At 48.5% G+C, this 9,116-nt stretch overlaps 1 non-coding gene across 1 annotated transcript; it reads left to right on the top strand.

Moving 5' to 3' along the window:
- Nucleotides 1-7,924: 7,924 nt before the first annotated feature.
- Nucleotides 7,925-8,050, top strand: LOC142804351 (U5 spliceosomal RNA). The gene has a single exon (XR_012894619.1). It is a non-coding gene; the product is annotated as a U5 spliceosomal RNA (small nuclear RNA).
- Nucleotides 8,051-9,116: the final 1,066 nt, after the last annotated feature.

Raw genomic sequence — 9,116 nt, 5'->3', positions numbered from 1 at the left:
AACGAAGCAGCACGGACGAACGAAGACCTAACCGAAACGTGGGAGTCGACGTCACGTAACAAGAAGGTGACGTCACGTAACAAGAAATTTGGTATATGTGGAGCGAGCAAAACGCCCACGAACACGCTATAAGTCTGATATGTTGTCATGTTCTTACATGACAACCGTGTCAGGATTATCATGCTTGCACCAGTCATATATTTCGCCATCCATTGACGTCACGTAACAAGAAATTTGGTATATGTGGAGCTAGCAAAACGCCCGCGAACAAGCTATGAGTGTGATATGTTGTCATGTTCTTACATGACACCCGTGTCAGGATTATCATGCTTGCACCAGTCATATGTTTCGCCATCCATTGACGTCACGTAACAAGAAATTTGGTATGTGTGGAGCTAGCGAAACGCCCGCGAACACGCTATGAGTGTGATATGTTGTCATGTTCTTACATGACACCCGTGTCAGGATTATCATGCTTGCACCAGTCATATATTTCGCCATCCATTGACGTCACGCAACAAGAAATTTGGTATATGTAAAGCTAGCAAAACAGCCGCGAGCGCATCATGAAGGGCCTAATGTACTCCAATGTAGCGTTGACTCGCACGCGTGCAGGGTACAGCGACGCTACGTTAGCAAAATGCAAGCACTATATTGCCTGACGCCAGGCACGACCAGCAGGAGCAGCGTCCGCAGGCGCGGCCCTACGGAAACCGGTGCGAAATGCGACATGCTGCATTTCGTGTCCATGCGTTACCCAGACAGCACTGCCTCTCCCACTTTTCGTGACGGAGAGACGCTGGACGCGCTGAAACGAGCATGCGTCAAAGCAACGCAGCACCGCGCGCGCCTGCGAGTATATGGCAGGACCGGCGCCTGGCGTGGCAACGTGGTCGTGACGCAACGAAAGGAACACCTGCTGCTGCTGAATAACATTTATTTACAGATGTTATTTACAGGGAGGGTGGGAACGGTCCTTAAGGGGCCGCCCCGTACAAACACTAGGTGGGCTCCCTCTTACGGGAGCCCATTGGCGTTGGCCGCGGCCCGGGCACGCTCGACCAGGGCCCGTTGGGCCGTCAGGTCAGAGCAGCCGAGCAGGGCTGCCTCCCAGTCCTCCCGCGAAGGGTTGGGTAGTGGGGTAACGTTTGGGGTTTTTTGGCATGCCCACACCATGTGGAAAATGTCAGAGGAATTTTCCTCACAATGCGGGCACTTTCCCGTGCATGCGGGGTCAAAGTGTTTTATGATTGCCGGGCACAATAGAGTTTTAGTATAAAGGCGAAGGAGGATTCGCTCCTCCGCCTTCGTGAGGCCCTTACAGGGTTTTGGATAGACGTTATGGCCGGATTGATAAAATTGTGTGATCTCCTTAAAGGTGTAGGCAGGATTGGGTTCGAGTTCTGGATCGGTAGGGGACGAGGATGGTGCCCGGAGAGTGAGCGCGCGGGCAGCGGCATCGGCCGTCTCATTACCATCGAGGCCCGTGTGAGCCGGAGCCCATATGATCGTTCGGTGCGCGGGGGCACCTAGGTAGCTGCTGTTCTGCAATATTTTATAAGCACGGTACGGAATGTATCCCTGTTCAATATTGTGAAAGGCACCCCTTGAGTCGGTGATGATGACCCTCGAGTCCTGATCTGCGGCGGCTAGTGTGATGGCGATCTCCTCCGCGTGCGTAATGTTATGTGCACGGAATGTGAGTCCGTTTACAACGGTGTTTTGGTGGACGACCGCAGCCGTATACCAACCACCGTGGTGCGGGCCGGAGGCGTCCACGTAGAATACCCCGAATTTGTGGCCGTAGTGTCGAGCCAAGGCTTCCGCCCGCGCGAGGCGTCGGCCAGTGTAGTCGTCTCGGGTCATGTTAGCCGGAAGAGGGCGCACGTGCAAGGAGTATCGCCAAACTTCTGGAATCCGTACGCGCTCTTCCGTGTGTATTGAGTGATTGATGTGTAGCCGGGCAAGGAGGCGGCGACCCGACGGTGTTTTAGAGAGTCTAGTATATTGGTTTGTCAAGTGCGCCTCTCTCAGCTCCTTGAAGGTGTTCACCATTCCCAAGCCCAAAAGGCGCTGGTTAGAGGTGCTGACAGGAAGGTCGAGGGCGCGCTTGTAGATTTTGCGGAGAATGACTTCGAGTGCATTCTCGTCGGATTTGCGTAGGTGGAGGTATGGAGCCGAGTACAGGACTCGGCTGGTTACGAATGCATGCGCCAGCCGCAAGGCATCTTTGCATCGTAACCCCCCGCGCTTGTTGGAAACCCGGCGGACCATCCGGCCCACCTGGTCCCCCACCTTACGCAATTTGGCCAATGTTGTGTCTGCTCTGCGATTTTTGTGTATAAAAAGCCCCAGTACTCTAATCTCATCGCGTTCGGGTATTGGTCCACTGTGAAGGGAGAGGTCGATCTTTGCGGTGCACTTTGGTGAGGGGCGTATGTGCACGAATTCCGATTTGGACGGGGAGCACTGAAGGCCGCAGCGACGGGCATAGTCATCCACGATGTCCGCCGCTTGCTGCAGGCTTGCCTCCATGTCTCCTGCCGAGCCGTGTGACGCCCATATGGTGATGTCGTTCGCGTACAGCGCATGCTGTATGCCTTCGACTTTCGCCAGCTGAGCGGGGAGTCTCATCATTGCCACATTGAATAGGAGGGGCGAGAGGACCGCTCCCTGCGGAGTCCCTCTCGTGCCTAATCTGTAAGGGCCGTGTTCAATGTCCTGAATCCGAATGTATGATTGTCGGTCAGTGAGGAATTGTTTAATATAGTTGAAAGTGTTTTGGCCGCAATCCACCTGTGAGAGATGTGTTAGAATAATTTCGTGGGTCACGTTATCAAAAGCCCCCTTCAGATCCAAAGCGAGCACAACTTTGTCATTCAGGGGATACTCGACTGGATCGAGGATCTCATGGTCGAGCTGAAGCAAGACATCTTGCGCGGACCGGTGTGGGCGGAACCCGAACATGGTGTCTGCAAATGCATTTTTGCTCTCCAGGAACGCGGACAACCTGTCGCGAACCATCGTCTCCATTAATTTTCCCACACAAGAAGTAAGGGAGATGGGGCGGAGGTTGTCCGTGTTAATGGCTTTGCCCGCTTTGGGTATGAAGGTGACCAGGGCGGTCTTCCACTCAATTGGTAGGCTTGTTTTCCCGATCCAAATGGAATTGATGTAGGCAAGGAGCATGGTGTAGGCCGAGTCAGGAAGATTGGCAAGTAATTTCACGGTAATTTTATCCCTTCCCGGCGCGTTCCTCGCCTCATTTTTGCTAGGGCTGCCTTCAGGTCGTGTAACTGGAACAGTTGATCCAGCTCCGCGTTCTCGGTACCTGCATACGAGTACGCCGGCCCTTGGGAGTCCTGCTGAGTGCATAGATATTGGTCTAGGAGTTTACATGCCAATTTGGCTGTGTCTCCGTCGAAGCTGTGAAATGCTCGTTGCAGATGCTTTTGTGTCTCTGTTCGAGTTTGGGTCGGATCAATCAAGGCGCGGAAGAGGCGCCAGGTACTCCGGCTGGACATTGGTCGAGCGGCCGTGTTGCAACGGTCCACCCAGTTAGAGTCAGCGAGCTGGGCCGCGTACTCTGCTGCTCGCTGGGTGAGCTCAGCGATGCGAATTTTGAGCTTTCGGTTGTGTTTTTGCCGGCGCCATCGGCGGACGAGGCTGCGCCGGGCCTCCCAGAGGTGAAAGAGATGGTTATCCACCGCCGGAGTCGCCTCGGAGAGTTTAATTTGTGTTTCTGTGGAGCGTAATGAGGAAACCAGTTGCTGGGACCAAGCATGGTATCCTTGCTCCTCAATGGGTGTCGAATTGGCGTATATTTGCCGAAACTTCGTGTAATCGGGTAATTTAGCCTCTCCGTAGGGTCTTGCCAAAGGGTATGTGCGAATGGTGGTGTTGAGTATGCAGTGGTCGCTGCCGAGGGTCTCTTCAGTTTTGACCCAATCCGCATACTGAATGTTTTTTGTGAGGGTAAGGTCCGGACATGTGTCCCGGGTCACGGAGTTACCCACGCGAGTTGGGTAGGCAGGGTCGGTGTGAAGAGTTAGGCCCAGCGTGGACATAAGTTCCGCCAATTTACGTCCACGTTTCTCTTCACGTGCATACCCCCAGAGTGTGCTGGGGGGCATTAAAATCACCCACAATCACCAGAGGGTCCCTGCCCGCAGCCTTTAAAGCGCGGCTAAAAAGGTCTGCGAATGTAATGTTGCTTAGTTTCGGTGAGCAATAAATGTTTAGCACGTGCAGTGGCGGGTCCTGTTTACGCAGCGGAAGGAGTGTCACCATCACGTACGAGAAAGCTGGCTTAAGGTCGAGATCAACTAGGTTGGCCGTATAATTTTTGTGCACGCAGATGCAAGATAAAGGGTCCTGCTGAAACGTAGTATAGTTTGTGAGTGTGGCAGCACTCCCTGGCTCCTGGAGGGCTACCACAGCAGGAAGGTTTTGAAATGCTGCGAGGAAAAGCCGGAGGTTGGCGCGCTTAGTGTGAGCCTTAAAGCCCCGACAATTCCACTGGGTGATTTGGATGGGAGTGGCCGAAAGGAACACCGGCGAGCACGCGCAACGCGTCACGTCGAAATGTATTGGTGCCTTGACTGTGGCATGTAGTCATATTCTGACATGACACGCACCTCGTGATTATCATGTTTGCACCAGACACATACACCCTTCGTCATCCATTGATGTCACGTAATACCAAATTTGGCATATGTGAAGCTAGCGAAACGGCCGCGACTGTATCATTAGTGTGGCATGTAGTCATGTTGTTACATGACACGCATGTCTTGATTATCATGCTTGGAAGTGTCATTTACCTATGTCGTCCGTTCGCATCGCGTGATACCAAGTTTAGTACACGTGAAGCTAGCGAAACGGCCACGAGCGTATCATGAGTGTAGCATATAGTCACGCTATTAGATGACACGGCATCTCATGATTATTATGTGTGCACCAGTCACATTCCTTCGTCATCCATTCACGTATTGTATACCAAATTTGGTATACGTGACGTTAGCGAAACGGCCACGAGCACATCATGAGCGTGGCATGTAGCCAAATTGTTACATGACACGCATGTTATGATTTTGGTTTAGGGGTCTGTCGCTTGTGTTCGCCATACAATCATGTCATATCATACCAGTTTTGCAACATGCCACGTGAACGAAACCACCACAAGAGCTTCAGGATCATGAAAAGTAAATCATAACATTCATGACATACAAGTCATGATTTTTATGTTATGATTATTCACATATGTTCTCAATACAGTCATGTTAGGCCATACCAAGTATGGTATCGATAACATTATCGAAACGGCCACGAGAGCTAAAAGTCGTGAGCGCCTAGATAGATACATAGATATATAGATACGCTCAAAGTCGCCGAATCTCGCTAAGAAATGCTTCGCATTTAAAATTGGCAGACCCCACGTACAGTAGGAATCGATGATATGCGAAGCATGAAAGGGAAAACTTCTAGGCCCGTGGACAACTGGAATTTTACAGTCGCACGCTTTAAAAGCATTAATTTACAAGACAGCGGAATTGCTGACAAGTACTAAGAAATAACAAACTTTCATTTGTATAACACATGTACTTATTATGTGCAGTATCATGTGACAGCAATCATGTGCGTGTAGTGAAGTGAATGACGTGTCGACTATTATGTACACACGAGCGAATACATCTTCATAAGGACCAGACGTGTGTTCTGCTGTTTTGTGCTGGTTGGACCGAATATTACCGAGGGACATATCAGAGACTTTATTCGTCGATTTTTGAACACTTCCATATCATTTTGTTGTGATGTGTGCGTATAAGAGTGCCTTTGCATATCTGTGCCCGAGTGTTCTATATTTCGTGCACTGCTTTGTATGTTTTACAAGATACGTGTCCAAGTTTCACTCAAGGGCTGAAGAGTAGCCGGCGCCATATTTGTGCGCCTATATCTCCTTATATATCAAATCAATAATAAAAGAAATGTTGATATGTGACTTTAATATAGGCACAACGTTGGAGGTAAATGATGCCGTACTTGACTTCCATGTCATAATTATCGTGTTTGGATGTGTCCCTTACCTTCGTCATCTATTCACGTCACGCGATACCAAATTTAGTATATGCGGAGCTAGCGAAACGGCCGCGAGCACGCTATGAGTGTGGTATGTTGCATTGTTCTTACATGACACGTGTGTCAGGATTATTACGTTTGCACTAGTCATATACTTCGTAAACCATTGACGTCACGTAACCCCAAATTTGTTATAAGTGGAGCTAGCCGAACGGCCACGAGCGCATCATGAAGGGCAAAATATACTCCAATGTCGCGTTGACGCGCACACACGCTGAGCACAGCAACGTTACGTTAGCAAAATGCAAGCACTATATTGGCTGACGCCAGGCGCATCCAGCGTCCGTCCGCGCGGCCCGACGGCAACCGGCACGAAATGCGACATGCTGCATTTCGCGCCGATGCGTTACTTAGAAAACAATGTGGCTCCTTCTTTTCGTGACGGAGGGATGCCGGACGCGCTGAAACGCGCATGCGTCAAAGCAACGCAGCGCGGCGCGCGCCTGCGAGTATATGGCAGGACTGGAGCCGGGCGTTGCAACGCCAGCGTCACGCCACGAAATGAACGCTGGCGAGCACGCGCAACGCGTCACGTCGAAATGTATTGGTGCCTTGACTGTGGCATGAGGTCATGCTGACATGACGCGCACCTCGTGATTATCATGCTTGCACGAGTCACATGCATCCTTCGTCATTCATTGATGTCACGTAATACCAAATTTGGCATATGTGAAGCTAGCGAAACGGCCGAGAGTGCATCATTAGTGTGGCATGTAGTCATGTTGTTACATGACACGCATGTCATGATTACCATATTTGGATGCATCATTTACCTATGTCGTCCGTTCGCGTCGCTTAATACCGAGTATGGTGCATGTGAAGCTAGCGAAACGGCCGCGAGCGCATCATGAGCCTAGCATGTAGTCATGTTCTTGCATGACACGCAACTCATGTTTATCATGTTTGCACATCCCATTCATTCATCTATTCACGTACCGTAATACCGAATTCGGTATGTAAAAGTAAAAAGTATAAGTGAACTTAGCGAAACGCCCACGAACGCGTCATGAGCATGGCATGCATACATGTTGCTACATTACACGAATGTCATGATTTTCATGTTAGGGTCTGTCGCTTGCGTTCTCCATCCAATCATGTGATACCATACCAGTTTTGCAACACGGCATGTGAACTTAACCACCGCAAAAGCTGCAGGACGATGAAATGTAAATCATTACATACATGTGATTATTTTCGTGTTATGACAAGTCAAATATGTTCTTCCTACAGTCATGTTATGTCATACCAAGTTTGGTATCGATACCATTATCGAAACGGCCAGGAGAGCTAAATGTCGTAGGCGGCTAGATAGATAGATAGATAGATAGATAGATAGATAGATAGATAGATAGATAGATAGATAGATAGATAGATAGATAGATAGATAGATAGATAGATAGATAGATAGATAGATAGATAGATAGATGCGCTCAAAGTCGCCGAAGTTCGCAAAGAAATGTTCGCATTTAAAACGAAAACGAAGCGCGCCAAGTATGATGTAGATGCGTGCTCACGTGCCGCTACTCCGGCACTTACAAACTTTGATTGAAGGGTACACGGCTGCATACATTTTTCGCCAAACAAAGCCTAAACTGAAAGGAACGTGCCTATATTTGACTTCTGTTAATTAAAAGGTATACGTAATTATGGTAAGTGATGCAGAGAAGTTTTTACGACAACACATATTTTATAAATAAAAGGCTGAAACGTACAATAAACTCCTACATGAACTTGGCCAAGTTTTCTGGCTATTTTTCAACACCACGGAGTGTGAGCCGTGCGTTAAGCATCGCTCAGGTCCTCCATCAGCTGGTCGAGTCAATCTTTCGCCTTTTACTAAAGATTGCCGTGGGGGAGGATACTCTAATGAGCCTATAGGCCAATTTTTGGGAGGCCTCGCCCGTTTGGGTGAGGCCTACTTTAAGAATCAAAAGTAAGACTTCAAATAGCCGTTGGGGTTGCAAATCGAGTCAACTCTCGGTGCTTGACTGCACACCCGACGGACGCCGTGGTGGCACTTTTTTCCCGCTATTTTCATGACCGGCACCGCTTTACCAACGGGGTGGACTGTCAGTGCATTTTGGAAGCAACCATATTAACCCGCGTCATGCATGACCAGGCTATTTCTTGTTCACTCCTACAGAAATTTATTTACGCCGGGCTCTGCATTGCTGATGTCAACAGTGCTATGATTAAAGAAGTTTCAAAACATGGTGCCTTAGCTAAATCAGGCTAGAATTTTAAAATACGCTGATGCCCTCTATAACGACATGAAAAAATGAATGTTGCTGACTACTGCGTATTTAAGCCAATCAATTTATGGTCAATAATCAATTGGGAGAGATTGATAAGCTAACTTTAAAGCAATGATGAGTCAATCGAGAGTTTGACGCAAACCGATCTTGTTGCGAAGGAACATGAATGTCATCAAGGTAAAAGCCGGCAATGATAGAAGCATAAAAGAGAAATAATGTTTTGTCAACTGCATTGTTCGCAGGGCTCCCGTGCTGAAGCCGAAATGCCTTGTTTTTATATGGATGTTATCTTGTATTTTTTTTGCACTGTCCTCATAAATCATAATTAAAAGTGAGTTTCCGACACCTTCAATCTGGAGTGCTGATGTCGATGGTCAATATATATATATATAGGCAGGCATGGTGGTTGAGTGGCCGTAGCGTTGCATATAGTCCAGTAGATCCTCCGTGAGCGGTCACAACGTGGTTTATTTCGACGTTTAGGCCTAGAATCTGGCCTTCATCAGGAGTCGGTCCTGATGAAGGCCAGACTCTAGGCCGAAACGTCGAAATAAACCACGTTGAGACCGCTCACGGAGGATCTACTGGACTATATATATATATATATATATATATATATATATATATATATATATATATATATATATATATATATATATATATTATGCACACGTAGACTCATCAGAATCATTCAAAAATTTCTCCGAGAGTCGCACCCTGTTTTGG

Source organism: Rhipicephalus microplus, chromosome 3 (genome assembly GCF_043290135.1).
Source record: "Rhipicephalus microplus isolate Deutch F79 chromosome 3, USDA_Rmic, whole genome shotgun sequence".
Taxonomy (NCBI): Eukaryota; Metazoa; Arthropoda; class Arachnida; order Ixodida; family Ixodidae; genus Rhipicephalus; species Rhipicephalus microplus.
The sequence above is the reverse complement of the archived record's forward strand: the minus strand, read 5'-3'. Positions and strand labels throughout refer to the sequence as shown.